Source organism: Oncorhynchus kisutch, unplaced genomic scaffold (assembly GCF_002021735.2).
Source record: "Oncorhynchus kisutch isolate 150728-3 unplaced genomic scaffold, Okis_V2 scaffold4071, whole genome shotgun sequence".
NCBI classification, from domain to species: domain Eukaryota; kingdom Metazoa; phylum Chordata; class Actinopteri; order Salmoniformes; family Salmonidae; genus Oncorhynchus; species Oncorhynchus kisutch.
The window spans coordinates 114,798-135,271 of NW_022266016.1; the positions used below are offsets into that span (position 1 = coordinate 114,798).

General features: G+C 38.1%; 25 non-coding genes across 25 annotated transcripts; all 25 read right to left on the reverse strand.

Annotated features, from left to right (window-relative positions):
• Nucleotides 1–5,338: 5,338 nt before the first annotated feature.
• On the reverse strand, nucleotides 5,339–5,410 carry trnac-gca (transfer RNA cysteine (anticodon GCA)). Its single transcript has one exon. It is a non-coding gene; the product is annotated as a tRNA-Cys (tRNA).
• Nucleotides 5,411–5,829: 419 nt separating this feature from the next.
• On the reverse strand, nucleotides 5,830–5,901 carry trnac-gca (transfer RNA cysteine (anticodon GCA)). The gene has a single exon. It is a non-coding gene; the product is annotated as a tRNA-Cys (tRNA).
• A 420-nt stretch (nucleotides 5,902–6,321) lies between these two features.
• Nucleotides 6,322–6,393, reverse strand: trnac-gca (transfer RNA cysteine (anticodon GCA)). Its single transcript has one exon. It is a non-coding gene; the product is annotated as a tRNA-Cys (tRNA).
• Nucleotides 6,394–6,814: 421 nt separating this feature from the next.
• Nucleotides 6,815–6,886, reverse strand: trnac-gca (transfer RNA cysteine (anticodon GCA)). The gene has a single exon. It is a non-coding gene; the product is annotated as a tRNA-Cys (tRNA).
• A 421-nt stretch (nucleotides 6,887–7,307) lies between these two features.
• trnac-gca (transfer RNA cysteine (anticodon GCA)) lies at nucleotides 7,308–7,379 on the reverse strand. Its single transcript has one exon. It is a non-coding gene; the product is annotated as a tRNA-Cys (tRNA).
• Nucleotides 7,380–7,800: 421 nt separating this feature from the next.
• On the reverse strand, nucleotides 7,801–7,872 carry trnac-gca (transfer RNA cysteine (anticodon GCA)). Its single transcript has one exon. It is a non-coding gene; the product is annotated as a tRNA-Cys (tRNA).
• Nucleotides 7,873–8,292: 420 nt separating this feature from the next.
• trnac-gca (transfer RNA cysteine (anticodon GCA)) lies at nucleotides 8,293–8,364 on the reverse strand. Its single transcript has one exon. It is a non-coding gene; the product is annotated as a tRNA-Cys (tRNA).
• Nucleotides 8,365–9,770: 1,406 nt separating this feature from the next.
• trnac-gca (transfer RNA cysteine (anticodon GCA)) lies at nucleotides 9,771–9,842 on the reverse strand. The gene has a single exon. It is a non-coding gene; the product is annotated as a tRNA-Cys (tRNA).
• Nucleotides 9,843–10,263: 421 nt separating this feature from the next.
• On the reverse strand, nucleotides 10,264–10,335 carry trnac-gca (transfer RNA cysteine (anticodon GCA)). The gene has a single exon. It is a non-coding gene; the product is annotated as a tRNA-Cys (tRNA).
• Nucleotides 10,336–10,757: 422 nt separating this feature from the next.
• On the reverse strand, nucleotides 10,758–10,829 carry trnac-gca (transfer RNA cysteine (anticodon GCA)). Its single transcript has one exon. It is a non-coding gene; the product is annotated as a tRNA-Cys (tRNA).
• Nucleotides 10,830–11,251: 422 nt separating this feature from the next.
• On the reverse strand, nucleotides 11,252–11,323 carry trnac-gca (transfer RNA cysteine (anticodon GCA)). Its single transcript has one exon. It is a non-coding gene; the product is annotated as a tRNA-Cys (tRNA).
• Nucleotides 11,324–11,744: 421 nt separating this feature from the next.
• trnac-gca (transfer RNA cysteine (anticodon GCA)) lies at nucleotides 11,745–11,816 on the reverse strand. Its single transcript has one exon. It is a non-coding gene; the product is annotated as a tRNA-Cys (tRNA).
• Nucleotides 11,817–12,238: 422 nt separating this feature from the next.
• trnac-gca (transfer RNA cysteine (anticodon GCA)) lies at nucleotides 12,239–12,310 on the reverse strand. Its single transcript has one exon. It is a non-coding gene; the product is annotated as a tRNA-Cys (tRNA).
• A 421-nt stretch (nucleotides 12,311–12,731) lies between these two features.
• On the reverse strand, nucleotides 12,732–12,803 carry trnac-gca (transfer RNA cysteine (anticodon GCA)). Its single transcript has one exon. It is a non-coding gene; the product is annotated as a tRNA-Cys (tRNA).
• Nucleotides 12,804–13,224: 421 nt separating this feature from the next.
• On the reverse strand, nucleotides 13,225–13,296 carry trnac-gca (transfer RNA cysteine (anticodon GCA)). The gene has a single exon. It is a non-coding gene; the product is annotated as a tRNA-Cys (tRNA).
• Nucleotides 13,297–13,718: 422 nt separating this feature from the next.
• On the reverse strand, nucleotides 13,719–13,790 carry trnac-gca (transfer RNA cysteine (anticodon GCA)). Its single transcript has one exon. It is a non-coding gene; the product is annotated as a tRNA-Cys (tRNA).
• A 420-nt stretch (nucleotides 13,791–14,210) lies between these two features.
• Nucleotides 14,211–14,282, reverse strand: trnac-gca (transfer RNA cysteine (anticodon GCA)). Its single transcript has one exon. It is a non-coding gene; the product is annotated as a tRNA-Cys (tRNA).
• Nucleotides 14,283–14,704: 422 nt separating this feature from the next.
• trnac-gca (transfer RNA cysteine (anticodon GCA)) lies at nucleotides 14,705–14,776 on the reverse strand. The gene has a single exon. It is a non-coding gene; the product is annotated as a tRNA-Cys (tRNA).
• A 421-nt stretch (nucleotides 14,777–15,197) lies between these two features.
• On the reverse strand, nucleotides 15,198–15,269 carry trnac-gca (transfer RNA cysteine (anticodon GCA)). Its single transcript has one exon. It is a non-coding gene; the product is annotated as a tRNA-Cys (tRNA).
• Nucleotides 15,270–15,690: 421 nt separating this feature from the next.
• trnac-gca (transfer RNA cysteine (anticodon GCA)) lies at nucleotides 15,691–15,762 on the reverse strand. Its single transcript has one exon. It is a non-coding gene; the product is annotated as a tRNA-Cys (tRNA).
• A 421-nt stretch (nucleotides 15,763–16,183) lies between these two features.
• On the reverse strand, nucleotides 16,184–16,255 carry trnac-gca (transfer RNA cysteine (anticodon GCA)). The gene has a single exon. It is a non-coding gene; the product is annotated as a tRNA-Cys (tRNA).
• A 911-nt stretch (nucleotides 16,256–17,166) lies between these two features.
• On the reverse strand, nucleotides 17,167–17,238 carry trnac-gca (transfer RNA cysteine (anticodon GCA)). The gene has a single exon. It is a non-coding gene; the product is annotated as a tRNA-Cys (tRNA).
• A 422-nt stretch (nucleotides 17,239–17,660) lies between these two features.
• On the reverse strand, nucleotides 17,661–17,732 carry trnac-gca (transfer RNA cysteine (anticodon GCA)). The gene has a single exon. It is a non-coding gene; the product is annotated as a tRNA-Cys (tRNA).
• A 1,045-nt stretch (nucleotides 17,733–18,777) lies between these two features.
• On the reverse strand, nucleotides 18,778–18,849 carry trnac-gca (transfer RNA cysteine (anticodon GCA)). Its single transcript has one exon. It is a non-coding gene; the product is annotated as a tRNA-Cys (tRNA).
• A 428-nt stretch (nucleotides 18,850–19,277) lies between these two features.
• On the reverse strand, nucleotides 19,278–19,349 carry trnac-gca (transfer RNA cysteine (anticodon GCA)). The gene has a single exon. It is a non-coding gene; the product is annotated as a tRNA-Cys (tRNA).
• Between the last annotated feature and the right edge of the window lie 1,125 nt (nucleotides 19,350–20,474).

A 20,474-nucleotide genomic window follows, 5' to 3' on the forward strand; every position in this document is an offset into this window, starting at 1 on the left:
TTCAACCTCTGTTAGGAACTGTCTGACAGAGAATAACCATCTAATGAGGGACATTTTTGCAGAGCACACCCTCTCTCAAGAAACACTGAGAAAGTACTTGATTTCAAGATGACAAAAATATTACAATCTGAGACCTATAGATCTGAAGTCTATTGCACTTCCACCTCTGTTAGGAACTGTCTGACAGAGAAAAAAACATTGAATGAGGGACATTTTAGACTGAGTAACATAACCAAAAAAAGGAGTACTCCCTCTCTCAAGATACACTTAGAAAGTACTTGATTTCAAGGGGGTGCCAGGATTTGAACGTGAGAAATTGTCTAATAAGGGACAATTTTCCCTGAGTAACATATTGGGAAAAAAAGTCCTCTACCCTCAAACAACTCTTTGAAAAAACTTGATTTAAAGGGGGCATCAGGATTTGAACATGGGACCTCTTGATCTGCAGTCAAATGCTCTACCACTGAGCTATACCCCCTCTGCTACAAACTGTCTAAAGGCGGAAAAAATGTCTAATAAGGGACATTACAGCAGGATATCAACAGAAGCTAATCAAGAACACTCTCTCTCTGAAAACATACCCATAAAGTATTTGATTTCAAGATGACAAAAATATTACAAACTGAGACCTATAGATCTGAAGTGAATTGCACTTCCACCTCTGTTAGGAACTGTCTGACAGTGAAAAAAACATTGAATGAGGGACATTTTAGACTGAGTAACATAACCAAAAAATGGAGTACTCCCTCTCTCAAGATACATTTAGAAAGTACTTGATTTCAAGGGGGTGCCAGGATTTGAACGTGAGAAATTGTCTAATAAGGGACAATTTTCCCTGAATAACATATTGGGAAAAAAAGTCCTCTACCCCCAAACAACTATTTGAAAAATCTTTATTTTAAAGGGGGCATCAGGATTTGAACCTGGGACCTCTTGATCTGCAGTCAAATGCTCTACCACTAAGCTATACCCCCTCTGCTAGAAACTGTCTAAAGGTGGAAAAATTGTCTAATAAGGGACATTATAGCTGGATATCAACAAAAACTAATAAAGAACACTCTCTCTCTGAAAACATACCCATAAAGTATTTGATTTCAAGATGACAAAAATATTACAATCTGAGAACTATAGATCTGAAGTCTATTGCACTTCCACCTCTGTTAGGAACTGTCTGACAGAGAAAAAAACATTGAATGAGGGACATTTTAGACTGAGTAACATAACCAAAAAAGGAGTACTCCCTCTCTCAAGATACATTTAGAAAGTACTTGATTTCAAGGGGGTGCCAGGATTTGAACGTGAGAAATTGTCTAATAAGGGACAATTTTCCCTGAGTAACATATTGGGAAAAAAAGTCCTCTACCCTCAAACAACTATTTGAAAAATCTTGATTTAAAGGGGGCATCAGGATTTGAACCTGGGACCTCTTGATCTGCAGTAAAATGCTCTACCACTGAGCTATACCCCCTCTGCTAGAAAACTCTCTAAAGGCGGAAAAATTGTCTAATAAGGGACATTACAGCTGGATATCAACAGAAGCTCATCAAGAACACTCTCTCTCTGAAAACATACCCATAAAGTATTTGATTTCAAGATGACAAAAATATTACAACTGAGACCTATAGATCTGAAGTCTATTGCACTTCCACCTCTGTTAGGAACTGTCTGACAGAGAAAAAAACACTGAATGAGGGACATTTTAGACTGAGTAACATAACCAAAAAAGGAGTACTCCCTCTCTCAAGATACATTTAGAAAGTACTTGATTTCAAGGGGGTGCCAGGATTTGAACGTGAGAAATTGTCTAATAAGGGACAATTATCCCTGAGTAACATATTGGGGGAAAAAGTCCTCTACCCTCAAACAACTCTTTGAAAAATCTTGAATTAAAGGTGCATCAGGATTTGAACCTGGGACCTCTTGATCTGCAGTCAAATGCTCTACCACTGAGCTATACCCCCTCTGCTAGAAACTGTCTAAAGGTGGAAAAATTGTCTAATAAGGGACATTATAGCTGGATATCAACAAAAACTAATAAAGAACACTCTCTCTCTGAAAACATACCCATAAGTATTTGATTTCAAGATGACAAAAATATTACAATCTGAGAACTATAGATCTGAAGTCTATTGCACTTCCACCTCTGTTAGGAACTGTCTGACAGAGGAAAAAACATTGAATGAGGGACATTTTAGACTGAGTAACATAACCAAAAAAGGAGTACTCCCTCTCTCAAGATACATTTAGAAAGTACTTGATTTCAAGGGGGTGCCAGGATTTGAACGTGAGAAATTGTCTAATAAGGGACAATTTTCCCTGAGTAACATATTGGGAAAAAAGTCATCTACCCTCAAACAACTCTTTGAAAAATCTTGATTTAAAGGGGGCATCAGGATTTGAACCTGGGACCTCTTGATCTGCAGTCAAATGCTCTACCACTGAGCTATACCCCTCTGCTAGAAACTGTCTAAAGGTGGAAACATTGTCTAATAAGGGACATTATAGCTGGATATCAACAAAAACTAATAAAGAACACTCTCTCTCTGAAAACATACCCATAAAGTATTTGATTTCAAGATGACAAAAATATTACAATCTGAGAACTATAGATCTGAAGTCTGTTGCACTTCAACCTCTGTTTGGAACTGTCTGACAGAGAATAACCATCTAATGAGGGACATTTTAGACTGAGTAACATAACTAAAAAAGGAGTACTCCCTCTCACAAGATACATTTAGAAAGTACTTGATTTCAAGGGGGTGCCAGGATTTGAACGTGAGAAATTGTCTAATAAGGGACAATTTTCCCTGAGTAACATATTGGGAAAAAAAGTCCTCTACCCTCAAACAACTATTTGAAAAATCTTGATTTAAAGGGGGCATCAGGATTTGAACCTGGGAACTCTTGATCTGCAGTCAAATGCTCTACCACTGAGCTATACCCCCTCTGCTAGAAACGGTCTAAAGGCGGAAAAATTGTCTAATAAGGGACATTACAGCTGGATATCAACAGAAGCTCATCAAGAACACTCTCTCTCTGAAAACATACCCATAAAGTATTTGATTTCAAGATGACAAAATATTACAACTGAGACCTATAGATCTGAAGTCTATTGCACTTCCACCTCTGTTAGGAACTGTCTGACAGAGAAAAAAACACTGAATGAGGGACATTTTAGACTGAGTAACATAACCAAAAAAGGAGTACTCCCTCTCTCAAGATACATTTAGAGAGTACTTGATTTCAAGGGGGTGCCAGGATTTGAACGTGAGAATTGTCTAATAAGGGACAATTTTCCCTGAGTAACATATTGGAGAAAAAGTCCTCTACCCTCAAACAACTCTTTGAAAAATCTTGAATTAAAGGTGCATCAGGATTTGAACCTGGGACCTCTTGATCTGCAGTCAAATGCTCTACCACTGAGCTATACCCCCCTCTGCTAGAAAAGGTCTAAAGGCGGAAAAATTGTCTAATAAGGGACATTACAGCTGGATATCAACAGAAGCTCATCAAGAACACTCTCTCTTCTGAAAACATACCCATAAAGTATTTGATTTCAAGATGACAAAAATATTACAAACTGAGACCTATAGATCTGAAGTCTATTGCACTTCCACCTCTGTTAGGAACTGTCTGACAGAGAAAAAAACATTGAATGAGGGACATTTTAGACTGAGGTAACATAACCAAAAAGGAGTACTCCCTCTCTGAAGATTCATTTAGAAAGTACTTGATTTCAAGGGGGTGCCAGGATTTGAACGTGAGAAATTGTCTAATAAGGGACCATTTTCCCTGAATAACATATTGGGAAAAAAAGTCCTCTAACCCCAAACACTATTTGAAAATCTTTATTTTAAAGGGGGCATCAGGATTTGAACCTGGGACCTCTTGATCTGCAGTCAAATGCTCTACCACTAAGCTATACCCCCTCTGCTAGAAACTGTCTAAAGGTGGAAAAATTGTCTAATAAGGGACATTATAGCTGGATATCAACAAAAACTAATAAAGAACACTCTCTCTCTGAAACATACCCATAAGTATTTGATTTCAAGATGACAAAAATATTACATCTGAGAACTATAGATCTGAAGTCTATTGCACTTCCACCTCTGTTAGGAACTGTCTGACAGAGAAAAAAACATTGAATGAGGGACATTTTAGACTGAGTAACATAACCAAAAAAGGAGTACTCCCTCTCTCAAGATACATTAGAAAGTACTTGATTTCAAGGGGGGTGCCAGGATTTGAACGTGAGAAATTGTCTAATAAGGGACAATTTTCCCTGAGTAACATATTGGGAAAAAAGTCCTCTACCCTCAAACAACTATTTGAAAAATCTTGATTTAAAGGGGGCATCAGGATTTGAACCTGGGACCTCTTGATCTGCAGTAAAATGCTCTACCACTGAGCTATACCCCCTCTGCTAGAAACGCTCTAAAGGCGGAAAAATTGTCTAATAAGGGACATTACAGCTGGATATCAACAGAAGCTCATCAAGAACACTCTCTCTCTGAAAACATACCCATAAAGTATTTGATTTCAAGATGACAAAAATATTACAACTGAGACCTATAGATCTGAAGTCTATTGCACTTCCACCTCTGTTAGGAACTGTCTGACAGAGAAAAAAAACTGAATGAGGGACATTTTAGACTGAGTAACATAACCAAAAAAGGAGTACTCCCTCTTCTCAAGATACAATTTAGAGAGTACTTGATTTCAAGGGGGGTGCCAGGATTTGAACGTGAGAAATTGTCTAATAGGGACAATTTTCCCGGAGTAAACATATTGGAGAAAAAGTCCGTCTACCCTCAAACAACTCTTTGAAAAATCTTGAATTAAAGGTGCATCAGGATTTGAACCTGGGACCTCTTGATCTGCAGTCAAATGCTCTACCACTGAGCTATACCCCCTCTGCTAGAAAAGGTCTAAAGGCGGAAAAATTGTCTAATAAGGGACATTACAGCTGGATATCAACAGAAGCTCATCAAGAACACTCTCTCTCTGAAAACATACCCATAAAGTATTTGATTTCAAGATGACAAAAATATTACAAACTGAGACCTATAGATCTGAAGTCTATTGCACTCCTCCACCTCTGTTAGGAACTGTCTGACAGAGAAAAAAACATTGAATGAGGGACATTTTAGACTGAGTAACATAACCACAAAAAGGAGTACTCCCTCTCTCAAGATACATTTAGAAAGTACTTGATTTCAAGGGGGTGCCAGGATTTGAACGTGAGAAATTGTCTAATAAGGGACAATTTTCCCTGAGTAACATATTGGGAAAAAAAGTCCTCTACCCTCAAACAACTCTTTGAAAAATCTTGATTTAAAGGGGGCATCAGGATTTGAACCTGGGACCTCTTGATCTGCAGTCAAATGCTCTACCACTGAGCTATACCCCCTCTGCTAGAAACTGTCTAAAGGTGGAAAAATTGTCTAATAAGGGACATTACAGCTGGATATCAACAAAGCTCATCAAGAACACTCTCTCTCTGAAAACATACCCATAAAGTATTTGATTTCAAGATGACAAAAATATTACAATCTGAGACTATAGATCTGAAGTCTATTGCACTTCCACCTCTGTTAGGAACTGTCTGACAGAGAAAAAACATTGAATGAGGGACATTTTAGACTGAGTAACATAACCAAAAAAGGAGTACTCCCTCTCTCAAGATACATTTAGAAAGTACTTGATTTCAAGGGGGTGCCAGGATTTGAACGTGAGAAATTGTCTAATAAGGGACAATTTTCCCTGAGTAACATATTGGGAAAAAAAGTCCTCTACCCTCAAACAACTCTTTGAAAAATCTTGATTTAAAGGGGGCATCAGGATTTGAACCTGGGACCTCTTGATCTGCAGTCAAATGCTCTACCACTGAGCTATACCCCCTCTGCTAGAAACTGTCTAAAGGCGGAAAAATTGTCTAATAAGGGACATTACAGCTGGATATCAACAGAAGCTCATCAAGAACACTCTCTCTCTGAAAACATACCCATAAAGTATTTGATTTCAAGATGACAAAAATATTACAATCTGAGACCTATAGATCTGAAGTCTATTGCACTTCCACCTCTGTTAGGAACTGTCTGACAGAGAAAAAACATTGAATGAGGGACATTTTAGACTGAGTAACATAACCAAAAAAGGAGTACTCCCTCTCTCAAGATACATTTAGAAAGTACTTGATTTCAAGGGGGTGCCAGGATTTGAACGTGAGAAATTGTCTAATAAGGGACAATTTTCCCTGAGTAACATATTGGGAAAAAAGTCCTCTACCCTCAAACAACTATTTGAAAAATCTTGATTTAAAGGGGGCATCAGGATTTGAACCTGGGACCTCTTGATCTGCAGTCAAATGCTCTACCACTGAGCTATACCCCCTCTGCTAGAAACGGTCTAAAGGCGGAAAAATTGTCTAATAAGGGACATTACAGCTGGATATCAACAGAAGCTCATCAAGAACACTCTCTCTCTGAAAACATACCCATAAAGTATTTGATTTCAAGATGACAAAAATATTACAAACTGAGACCTATAGATCTGAAGTCTATTGCACTTCCACCTCTGTTAGGAACTGTCTGACAGAGAAAAAAACATTGAATGAGGGACATTTTAGACTGAGTAACATAACCAAAAAAGGAGTACTCCCTCTCTCAAGATACATTTAGAAAGTACTTGATTTCAAGGGGGTGCCAGGATTTGAACGTGAGAAATTGTCTAATAAGGGACAATTTTCCCTGAGTAACATATTGGGAAAAAAGTCCTCTACCCTCAAACAACTCTTTGAAAAATCTTGATTTAAAGGGGGCATCAGGATTTGAACCTGGGACCTCTTGATCTGCAGTCAAATGCTCTACCACTGAGCTATACCCCCTCTGCTAGAAACTGTCTAAAGGTGGAAAAATTGTCTAATAAGGGACATTACAGCTGGATATCAACAGAAACTCATCAAGAACACTCTCTCTCTGAAAACATACCCATAAAGTATTTGATTTCAAGATGACAAAAATATTACAATCTGAGAACTATAGATCTGAAGTCTATTGCACTTCAACCTCTGTTTGGAACTGTCTGACAGAGAAAAAACATCTAATGAGGGACATTTTAGACTGAGTAACATAACCAAAAAAGGAGTACTCCCTCTCTCAAGATACATTTAGAAAGTACTTGATTTCAAGGGGGTGCCAGGATTTGAACGTGAGAAATTGTCTAATAAGGGACAATTTTCCCTGAGTAACATATTGGGAAAAAAAGTCCTCTACCCTCAAACAACTCTTTGAAAAATCTTGATTTAAAGGGGGCATCAGGATTTGAACCTGGGACCTCTTGATCTGCAGTCAAATGCTCTACCACTGAGCTATACCCCCTCTGCTAGAAACTGTCTAAAGGCGGAAAAATTGTCTAATAAGGGACATTACAGCTGGATATCAACAGAAGCTCATCAAGAACACTCTCTCTCTGAAAACATACCCATAAAGTATTTGATTTCAAGATGACAAAAATATTACAACTGAGACCTATAGATCTGAAGTCTATTGCACTTCCACCTCTGTTAGGAACTGTCTGACAGAGAAAAAAACATTGAATGAGGGACATTTTAGACTGAGTAACATAACCAAAAAAGGAGTACTCCCTCTCTCAAGATACATTTAGAAAGTACTTGATTTCAAGGGGGTGCCAGGATTTGAACGTGAGAAATTGTCTAATAAGGGACAATTTTCCCTGAGTAACATATTGGGAAAAAAAGTCCTCTACCCTCAAACAACTCTTTGAAAAATCTTGATTTAAAGGGGGCATCAGGATTTGAACCTGGGACCTCTTGATCTGCAGTCAAATGCTCTACCACTGAGCTATACCCCCTCTGCTAGAAACTGTCTAAAGGTGGAAAAATTGTCTAATAAGGGACATTACAGCTGGATATCAACAAAAACTCATCAAGAACACTCTCTCTCTGAAAACATACCCATAAAGTATTTGATTTCAAGATGACAAAAATATTACAATCTGAGAACTATAGATCTGAAGTCTATTGCACTTCCACCTCTGTTAGGAACTGTCTGACAGAGAAAAACATCTAATGAGGGACATTTTAGACTGAGTAACATAACCAAAAAAGGAGTACTCCCTCTCTCAAGATACATTTAGAAAGTACTTGATTTCAAGGGGGTGCCAGGATTTGAACGTGAGAAATTGTCTAATAAGGGACAATTTTCCCTGAGTAACATATTGGGAAAAAAAGTCCTCTACCCTCAAACAACTCTTTGAAAAATCTTGATTTAAAGGGGGCATCAGGATTTGAACCTGGGACCTCTTGATCTGCAGTCAAATGCTCTACCACTGAGCTATACCCCCTCTGCTAGAAACTGTCTAAAGGCGGAAAAATTGTCTAATAAGGGACATTACAGCTGGATATCAACAGAAGCTCATCAAGAACACTCTCTCTCTGAAAACATACCCATAAAGTATTTGATTTCAAGATGACAAAAATATTACAACTGAGACCTATAGATCTGAAGTCTATTGCACTTCCACCTCTGTTAGGAACTGTCTGACAGAGAAAAAAACATTGAATGAGGGACATTTTAGACTGAGTAACATAACCAAAAAAGGAGTACTCCCTCTCTCAAGATACATTTAGAAAGTACTTGATTTCAAGGGGGTGCCAGGATTTGAACGTGAGAAATTGTCTAATAAGGGACAATTTTCCCTGAGTAACATATTGGGAAAAAAAGTCCTCTACCCTCAAACAACTCTTTGAAAAATCTTGATTTAAAGGGGCATCAGGATTTGAACCTGGGACCTCTTGATCTGCAGTCAAATGCTCTACCACTGAGCTATACCCCCTCTGCTAGAAACTGTCTAAAGGCGGAAAAATTGTCTAATAAGGGACATTACAGCTGGATATCAACAGAAGCTCATCAAGAACACTCTCTCTCTGAAAACATACCCATAAAGTATTTGATTTCAAGATGACAAAAATATTACAACTGAGACCTATAGATCTGAAGTCTATTGCACTTCCACCTCTGTTAGGAACTGTCTGACAGAGAAAAAAACATTGAATGAGGGACATTTTAGACTGAGTAACATAACCAAAAAAGGAGTACTCCCTCTCTCAAGATACATTTAGAAAGTACTTGATTTCAAGGGGGTGCCAGGATTTGAACGTGAGAAATTGTCTAATAAGGGACAATTTTCCCTGAGTAACATATTGGGAAAAAAAGTCCTCTACCCTCAAACAACTCTTTGAAAAATCTTGATTTAAAGGTGCATCAGGATTTGAACCTGGGACCTCTTGATCTGCAGTCAAATGCTCTACCACTGAGCTATACCCCCTCTGCTAGAAACTGTCTAAAGGCGGAAAAATTGTCTAATAAGGGACATTACAGCTGGATATCAACAGAAGCTCATCAAGAACACTCTCTCTCTGAAAACATACCCATAAAGTATTTGATTTCAAGATGACAAAAATATTACAAACTGAGACCTATAGATCTGAAGTCTATTGCACTTCCACCTCTGTTAGGAACTGTCTGACAGAGAAAAAAACATTGAATGAGGGACATTTTAGACTGAGTAACATAACCAAAAAAGGAGTACTCCCTCTCTCAAGATACATTTAGAAAGTACTTGATTTCAAGGGGGTGCCAGGATTTGAACGTGAGAAATTGTCTAATAAGGGACAATTTTCCCTGAGTAACATATTGGGAAAAAAAGTCCTCTACCCTCAAACAACTCTTTGAAAAATCTTGATTTAAAGGGGGCATCAGGATTTGAACCTGGGACCTCTTGATCTGCAGTCAAATGCTCTACCACTGAGCTATACCCCCTCTGCTAGAAACTGTCTAAAGGTGGAAAAATTGTCTAATAAGGGACATTACAGCTGGATATCAACAGAAGCTCATCAAGAACACTCTCTCTCTGAAAACATACCCATAAAGTATTTGATTTCAAGATGACAAAAATATTACAATCTGAGAACTATAGATCTGAAGTCTATTGCACTTCCACCTCTGTTAGGAACTGTCTGACAGAGAAAAAAACATGAATGAGGGACATTTTAGACTGAGTAACATAACCAAAAAAGGAGTACTCCCTCTCTCAAGATACATTTAGAAAGTACTTGATTTCAAGGGGGTGCCAGGATTTGAACGTGAGAAATTGTCTAATAAGGGACAATTTTCCCTGAGTAACATATTGGGAAAAAAAGTCCTCTACCCTCAAACAACTCTTTGAAAAATCTTGATTTAAAGGGGGCATCAGGATTTGAACCTGGGACCTCTTGATCTGCAGTCAAATGCTCTACCACTGAGCTATACCCCCTCTGCTAGAAACTGTCTAAAGGCGGAAAAATTGTCTAATAAGGGACATTACAGCTGGATATCAACAGAAGCTCATCAAGAACACTCTCTCTCTGAAAACATACCCATAAAGTATTTGATTTCAAGATGACAAAAATATTACAAACTGAGACCTATAGATCTGAAGTCTATTGCACTTCCACCTCTGTTAGGAACTGTCTGACAGAGAAAAAAACATTGAATGAGGGACATTTTAGACTGAGTAACATAACCAAAAAAGGAGTACTCCCTCTCTCAAGATACATTTAGAAAGTACTTGATTTCAAGGGGGTGCCAGGATTTGAACGTGAGAAATTGTCTAATAAGGGACAATTTTCCCTGAGTAACATATTGGGAAAAAAAGTCCTCTACCCTCAAACAACTCTTTGAAAAATCTTGATTTAAAGGGGGCATCAGGATTTGAACCTGGGACCTCTTGATCTGCAGTCAAATGCTCTACCACTGAGCTATACCCCCTCTGCTAGAAACTGTCTAAAGGCGGAAAAATTGTCTAATAAGGGACATTACAGCTGGATATCAACAGAAGCTCATCAAGAACACTCTCTCTCTGAAAACATACCCATAAAGTATTTGATTTCAAGATGACAAAAATATTACAAACTGAGACCTATAGATCTGAAGTCTATTGCACTTCCACCTCTGTTAGGAACTGTCTGACAGAGAAAAAAACATTGAATGAGGGACATTTTAGACTGAGTAACATAACCAAAAAAGGAGTACTCCCTCTCTCAAGATACATTTAGAAAGTACTTGATTTCAAGGGGGTGCCAGGATTTGAACGTGAGAAATTGTCTAATAAGGGACAATTTTCCCTGAGTAACATATTGGGAAAAAAAGTCCTCTACCCTCAAACAACTCTTTGAAAAATCTTGATTTAAAGGGGGCATCAGGATTTGAACCTGGGACCTCTTGATCTGCAGTCAAATGCTCTACCACTGAGCTATACCCCCTCTGCTAGAAACTGTCTAAAGGCGGAAAAATTGTCTAATAAGGGACATTACAGCTGGATATCAACAGAAGCTCATCAAGAACACTCTCTCTCTGAAAACATACCCATAAAGTATTTGATTTCAAGATGACAAAAATATTACAAACTGAGACCTATAGATCTGAAGTCTATTGCACTTCCACCTCTGTTAGGAACTGTCTGACAGAGAAAAAACATTGAATGAGGGACATTTTAGACTGAGTAACATAACCAAAAAAGGAGTACTCCCTCTCTCAAGATACATTTAGAAAGTACTTGATTTCAAGGGGGTGCCAGGATTTGAACGTGAGAAATTGTCTAATAAGGGACAATTTTCCCTGAGTAACATATTGGGAAAAAAAGTCCTCTACCCTCAAACAACTCTTTGAAAAATCTTGATTTAAAGGGGGCATCAGGATTTGAACCTGGGACCTCTTGATCTGCAGTCAAATGCTCTACCACTGAGCTATACCCCCTCTGCTAGAAACTGTCTAAAGGCGGAAAAATTGTCTAATAAGGGACATTACAGCTGGATATCAACAGAAGCTCATCAAGAACACTCTCTCTCTGAAAACATACCCATAAAGTATTTGATTTCAAGATGACAAAAATATTACAAACTGAGACCTATAGATCTGAAGTCTATTGCACTTCCACCTCTGTTAGGAACTGTCTGACAGAGAAAAAAACATTGAATGAGGGACATTTTAGACTGAGTAACATAACCAAAAAAGGAGTACTCCCTCTCTCAAGATACATTTAGAAAGTACTTGATTTCAAGGGGGTGCCAGGATTTGAACGTGAGAAATTGTCTAATAAGGGACAATTTTCCCTGAGTAACATATTGGGAAAAAAAGTCCTCTACCCTCAAACAACTCTTTGAAAAATCTTGATTTAAAGGGGGCATCAGGATTTGAACCTGGGACCTCTTGATCTGCAGTCAAATGCTCTACCACTGAGCTATACCCCCTCTGCTAGAAACTGTCTAAAGGTGGAAAAATTGTCTAATAAGGGACATTACAGCTGGATATCAACAAAAACTAATCAAGAACACTCTCTCTCTGAAAACATACCCATAAAGTATTTGATTTCAAGATGACAAAAATATTACAATCTGAGAACTATAGATCTGAAGTCTATTGCACTTCCACCTCTGTTAGGAACTGTCTGACAGAGAAAAAACATCTAATGAGGGACATTTTAGACTGAGTAACATAACCAAAAAAGGAGTACTCCCTCTCTCAAGATACATTTAGAAAGTACTTGATTTCAAGGGGGTGCCAGGATTTGAACGTGAGAAATTGTCTAATAAGGGACAATTTTCCCTGAGTAACATATTGGGAAAAAAAGTCCTCTACCCTCAAACAACTCTTTGAAAAATCTTGATTTAAAGGGGGCATCAGGATTTGAACCTGGGACCTCTTGATCTGCAGTCAAATGCTCTACCACTGAGCTATACCCCCTCTGCTAGAAACTGTCTAAAGGCGGAAAAATTGTCTAATAAGGGACATTACAGCTGGATATCAACAGAAGCTCATCAAGAACACTCTCTCTCTGAAAACATACCCATAAAGTATTTGATTTCAAGATGACAAAAATATTACAATCTGAGACCTATAGATCTGAAGTCTATTGCACTTCCACCTCTGTTAGGAACTGTCTGACAGAGAAAAAACATTGAATGAGGGACATTTTAGACTGAGTAACATAACCAAAAAAGGAGTACTCCCTCTCTCAAGATACATTTAGAAAGTACTTGATTTCAAGGGGGTGCCAGGATTTGAACGTGAGAAATTGTCTAATAAGGGACAATTTTCCCTGAGTAACATATTGGGAAAAAAAGTCCTCTACCCTCAAACAACTCTTTGAAAAATCTTGATTTAAAGGGGGCATCAGGATTTGAACCTGGGACCTCTTGATCTGCAGTCAAATGCTCTACCACTGAGCTATACCCCCTCTGCTAGAAACTGTCTAAAGGCGGAAAAATTGTCTAATAAGGGACATTACAGCTGGATATCAACAGAAGCTCATCAAGAACACTCTCTCTCTGAAAACATACCCATAAAGTATTTGATTTCAAGATGACAAAAATATTACAAACTGAGACCTATAGATCTGAAGTCTATTGCACTTCCACCTCTGTTAGGAACTGTCTGACAGAGAAAAAAACATTGAATGAGGGACATTTTAGACTGAGTAACATAACCAAAAAAGGAGTACTCCCTCTCTCAAGATACATTTAGAAAGTACTTGATTTCAAGGGGGTGCCAGGATTTGAACGTGAGAAATTGTCTAATAAGGGACAATTTTCCCTGAGTAACATATTGGGAAAAAAAGTCCTCTACCCTCAAACAACTCTTTGAAAAATCTTGATTTAAAGGGGGCATCAGGATTTGAACCTGGGACCTCTTGATCTGCAGTCAAATGCTCTACCACTGAGCTATACCCCCTCTGCTAGAAACTGTCTAAAGGCGGAAAAATTGTCTAATAAGGGACATTACAGCTGGATATCAACAGAAGCTCATCAAGAACACTCTCTCTCTGAAAACATACCCATAAAGTATTTGATTTCAAGATGACAAAAATATTACAATCTGAGACTATAGATCTGAAGTCTATTGCACTTCCACCTCTGTTAGGAACTGTCTGACAGAGAAAAAACATTGAATGAGGGACATTTTAGACTGAGTAACATAACCAAAAAAGGAGTACTCCCTCTCTCAAGATACATTTAGAAAGTACTTGATTTCAAGGGGGTGCCAGGATTTGAACGTGAGAAATTGTCTAATAAGGGACAATTTTCCCTGAGTAACATATTGGGAAAAAAAGTCCTCTACCCTCAAACAACTCTTTGAAAAATCTTGATTTAAAGGGGGCATCAGGATTTGAACCTGGGACCTCTTGATCTGCAGTCAAATGCTCTACCACTGAGCTATACCCCCTCTGCTAGAAACTGTCTAAAGGCGGAAAAATTGTCTAATAAGGGACATTACAGCTGGATATCAACAGAAGCTCATCAAGAACACTCTCTCTCTGAAAACATACCCATAAAGTATTTGATTTCAAGATGACAAAAATATTACAAACTGAGACCTATAGATCTGAAGTCTATTGCACTTCCACCTCTGTTAGGAACTGTCTGACAGAGAAAAAAACATTGAATGAGGGACATTTTAGACTGAGTAACATAACCAAAAAAGGAGTACTCCCTCTCTCAAGATACATTTAGAAAGTACTTGATTTCAAGGGGGTGCCAGGATTTGAACGTGAGAAATTGTCTAATAAGGGACAATTTTCCCTGAGTAACATATTGGGAAAAAAAGTCCTCTACCCTCAAACAACTCTTTGAAAAATCTTGATTTAAAGGGGGCATCAGGATTTGAACCTGGGACCTCTTGATCTGCAGTCAAATGCTCTACCACTGAGCTATACCCCCTCTGCTAGAAACTGTCTAAAGGCGGAAAAATTGTCTAATAAGGGACATTACAGCTGGATATCAACAGAAGCTCATCAAGAACACTCTCTCTCTGAAAACATACCCATAAAGTATTTGATTTCAAGATGACAAAAATATTACAATCTGAGACCTATAGATCTGAAGTCTATTGCACTTCCACCTCTGTTAGGAACTGTCTGACAGAGAAAAAACATTGAATGAGGGACATTTTAGACTGAGTAACATAACCAAAAAAGGAGTACTCCCTCTCTCAAGATACATTTAGAAAGTACTTGATTTCAAGGGGGTGCCAGGATTTGAACGTGAGAAATTGTCTAATAAGGGACAATTTTCCCTGAGTAACATATTGGGAAAAAAAGTCCTCTACCCTCAAACAACTCTTTGAAAAATCTTGATTTAAAGGGGGCATCAGGATTTGAACCTGGGACCTCTTGATCTGCAGTCAAATGCTCTACCACTGAGCTATACCCCCTCTGCTAGAAACTGTCTAAAGGCGGAAAAATTGTCTAATAAGGGACATTACAGCTGGATATCAACAGAAGCTCATCAAGAACACTCTCTCTCTGAAAACATACCCATAAAGTATTTGATTTCAAGATGACAAAAATATTACAACTGAGAACTATAGATCTGAAGTCTATTGCACTTCCACCTCTGTTAGGAACTGTCTGACAGAGAAAAAAACATTGAATGAGGGACATTTTAGACTGAGTAACATAACCAAAAAAGGAGTACTCCCTCTCTCAAGATACATTTAGAAAGTACTTGATTTCAAGGGGGTGCCAGGATTTGAACGTGAGAAATTGTCTAATAAGGGACAATTTTCCCTGAGTAACATATTGGGAAAAAAAGTCCTCTACCCTCAAACAACTCTTTGAAAAATCTTGATTTAAAGGGGGCATCAGGATTTGAACCTGGGACCTCTTGATCTGCAGTCAAATGCTCTACCACTGAGCTATACCCCCTCTGCTAGAAACTGTCTAAAGGCGGAAAAATTGTCTAATAAGGGACATTACAGCTGGATATCAACAGAAGCTCATCAAGAACACTCTCTCTCTGAAAACATACCCATAAAGTATTTGATTTCAAGATGACAAAAATATTACAAACTGAGACCTATAGATCTGAAGTCTATTGCACTTCCACCTCTGTTAGGAACTGTCTGACAGAGAAAAAAACATTGAATGAGGGACATTTTAGACTGAGTAACATAACCAAAAAAGGAGTACTCCCTCTCTCAAGATACATTTAGAAAGTACTTGATTTCAAGGGGGTGCCAGGATTTGAACGTGAGAAATTGTCTAATAAGGGACAATTTTCCCTGAGTAACATATTGGGAAAAAAGTCCTCTACCCTCAAACAACTCTTTGAAAAATCTTGATTTAAAGGGGGCATCAGGATTTGAACCTGGGACCTCTTGATCTGCAGTCAAATGCTCTACCACTGAGCTATACCCCCTCTGCTAGAAACTGTCTAAAGGTGGAAAAATTGTCTAATAAGGGACATTACAGCTGGATATCAACAAAAACTCATCAAGAACACTCTCTCTCTGAAAACATACCCATAAAGTATTTGATTTCAAGATGACAAAAATATTACAATCTGAGACTATAGATCTGAAGTCTATTGCACTTCACCTCTGTTAGGAACTGTCTGACAGAGAAAAAACATGAATGAGGGACATTTTAGACTGAGTAACATAACCAAAAAAGGAGTACTCCCTCTCTCAAGATACATTTAGAAAGTACTTGATTTCAAGGGGGTGCCAGGATTTGAACGTGAGAAATTGTCTAATAAGGGACAATTTTCCCTGAGTAACATATTGGGAAAAAAAGTCCTCTACCCTCAAACAACTCTTTGAAAAAACTTGATTTAAAGGGGGCATCAGGATTTGAACCTGGGACCTCATGATCTGCAGTCAAATGGTCTACCACTTAGCTATAGCCCCTCTGCTAGAAACTGTCTAAAGGCGGAAAAATTGTCTAATAAGGGACATTACAGCAGGATATCAACAGAAGCTCATCAAGAACACTCTCTCTCTGAAAACATACCCATAAAGTATTTGATTTCAAGATGACAAAAATATTACAATCTGAGAACTATAGATCTGAAGTCTATTGCACTTCCACCTCTGTTAGGAACTGTCTGACAGAGAAAAAAACATTGAATGAGGGACATTTTAGACTGAGTAACATAACCAAAAAAGGAGTACTCCCTCTCTCAAGATACATTTAGAAAGTACTTGATTTCAAGGGGGTGCCAGGATTTGAACGTGAGAAATTGTCTAATAAGGGACAATTTTCCCTGAGTAACATATTGGGAAAAAAGTCCTCTACCCTCAAACAACTCTTTGAAAAATCTTGATTTAAAGGGGGCATCAGGATTTGAACCTGGGACCTCTTGATCTGCAGTCAAATGCTCTACCACTGAGCTATACCCCCTCTGCTAGAAACTGTCTAAAGGCGGAAAAATTGTCTAATAAGGGACATTACAGCTGGATATCAACAGAAGCTCATCAAGAACACTCTCTCTCTGAAAACATACCCATAAAGTATTTGATTTCAAGATGACAAAAATATTACAAACTGAGACCTATAGATCTGAAGTCTATTGCACTTCCACCTCTGTTAGGAACTGTCTGACAGAGAAAAAAACATTGAATGAGGGACATTTTAGACTGAGTAACATAACCAAAAAAGGAGTACTCCCTCTCTCAAGATACATTTAGAAAGTACTTGATTTCAAGGGGGTGCCAGGATTTGAACGTGAGAAATTGTCTAATAAGGGACAATTTTCCCTGAGTAACATATTGGGAAAAAAAGTCCTCTACCCTCAAACAACTCTTTGAAAAATCTTGATTTAAAGGGGGCATCAGGATTTGAACCTGGGACCTCTTGATCTGCAGTCAAATGCTCTACCACTGAGCTATACCCCCTCTGCTAGAAACTGTCTAAAGGCGGAAAAATTGTCTAATAAGGGACATTACAGCTGGATATCAACAGAAGCTCATCAAGAACACTCTCTCTCTGAAAACATACCCATAAAGTATTTGATTTCAAGATGACAAAAATATTACAAACTGAGACCTATAGATCTGAAGTCTATTGCACTTCCACCTCTGTTAGGAACTGTCTGACAGAGAAAAAAACATTGAATGAGGGACATTTTAGACTGAGTAACATAACCAAAAAAGGAGTACTCCCTCTCTCAAGATACATTTAGAAAGTACTTGATTTCAAGGGGGTGCCAGGATTTGAACGTGAGAAATTGTCTAATAAGGGACAATTTTCCCTGAGTAACATATTGGGAAAAAAAGTCCTCTACCCTCAAACAACTCTTTGAAAAATCTTGATTTAAAGGGGCATCAGGATTTGAACCTGGGACCTCTTGATCTGCAGTCAAATGCTCTACCACTGAGCTATACCCCCTCTGCTAGAAACTGTCTAAAGGTGGAAAAATTGTCTAATAAGGGACATTACAGCTGGATATCAACAAAAACTAATAAAGAACACTCTCTCTCTGAAAACATACCCATAAAGTATTTGATTTCAAGATGACAAAAATATTACAATCTGAACTATAGATCTGAAGTCTGTTGCACTTACCTCTGTTAGGAACTGTCTGACAGAGAATAACCATCTAATGAGGGTTTTTGCATCTTCAAGAAACACAAGTACTTGATTTCAAGATGAAAATATTACAATCTGAGACCTATAGATCTGAAGTCTATTGCACTTCCACCTCTGTTAGGAACTGTCTGACAGAGAAAAAACATTGAATGAGGGACATTTTAGACTGAGTAACATAACCAAAAAAGGAGTACTCCCTCTCTCAAGATACATTTAGAAAGTACTTGATTTCAAGGGGGTGCCAGGATTTGAACGTGAGAAATTGTCTAATAAGGGACAATTTTCCCTGAGTAACATATTGGGAAAAAAGTCCTCTACCCTCAAACAACTCTTTGAAAAATCTTGATTTAAAGGGGGCATCAGGATTTGAACCTGGGACCTCTTGATCTGCAGTCAAATGCTCTACCACTGAGCTATACCCCCTCTGCTAGAAACTGTCTAAAGGCGGAAAAATTGTCTAATAAGGGACATTACAGCTGGATATCAACAGAAGCTAATCAAGAACACTCTCTCTCTGAAAACATACCCATAAAGTATTTGATTTCAAGATGACAAAAATATTACAACTGAGACCTATAGACTTGAAGTCTATTGCACTTCCACCTCTGTTAGAACTGTCTGACAGAGAAATAAAACATTGAATGAGGGACATTTTAGACTGAGTAACATAACCACAAAAAGGAGTACTCTCCCTCTCTCAAGATACATTTAGAAAGTAACTTGATTTCAAGGGGGTGCCAGGATTTGAACGTGAGAAATTGTCTAATAAGGGACAATTTTCCCTGAATAACATATTGGGAAAAAAAAAGTCCTCTACCCTCAACAACTATTTGAAAAAATCTTTATTTTAAAGGGGGCATCAGGATTTGAACCTGGGACCTCTTGATCTGCAGTCAAATGCTCTACCACTGAGCTATACCCCCTCTGCTAGAAACGGTCTAAAGGCGGAAAAATTGTCTAATAAGGGACATTACAGCTGGATATCAACAGAAGCTCATCAAGAACACTCTCTCTCTGAAAAACATACCCATAAAGTATTTGATTTCAAGATGACAAAAAATATTACAACTGAGACCTATAGATCTGAAGTCTATTGCACTTCCACCTCTGTAGGAACTGTCTGACAGAGAAAAAAACACTTGAATGAGGGACATTTTAGACTGAGTAACATAACCAAAAAAGGAGTACTTCCCTCTCTCAAGATACATTTAGAAAGTACTTGATTTCAAGGGGGTGCCAGGATTTGAACGTGAGAAATTGTCTAATAAGGGACAAGTTTTCCCTGAGTAACATATTGGGGAAAAAAGTCCTCTACCCTCAAACAACTCTTTGAAAAATCTTGAATTAAAGGTGCATCAGGATTTGAACCTGGACCTCTGATCTGCAGTCAAATGCTCTACCACTGAGCTATACCCCCTCTGCTAGAATCTGTCTAAAGGTGGAAAAATTGTCTAATAAGGGACATTATAGCTGGATATCAACAAAAACTAATAAAGAACACTCTCTCTCTGAAAACATACCCATAAAGTATTTGATTTCAAGATGACAAAAGTATTACAATCTGAGAACTATAGATCTGAAGTCTGTTGCACTTCAACCTCTGTTAGGAACTGTCTGACAGAGAATAACCATCTAATGAGGGACATTTTTGCAGAGCACACCCTCTCTCAAGAAACACTGAGAAAGTACTTGATTTCAAGATGACAAAATATTACAATCTGAGACCTATAGATCTGAAGTCTATTGCACTTCCACCTCTGTTAGGAACTGTCTGACAGAGAAAAAAACATTGAATGAGGGACATTTTAGACTGAGTAACATAACCAAAAAAAAGGAGTACTCCCTCTCTCAAGATACACTTAGAAAGTACTTGATTTCAAGGGGGTGCCAGGATTTGAACGTGAGAAATTGTCTAATAAGGGACAATTTTCCCTGAGTAACATATTGGGAAAAAAAGTCCTCTACCCTCAAACAACTCTTTGAAAAAACTTGATTTAAAGGGGGCATCAGGATTTGAACCTGGGACCTCTTGATCTGCAGTCAAATGT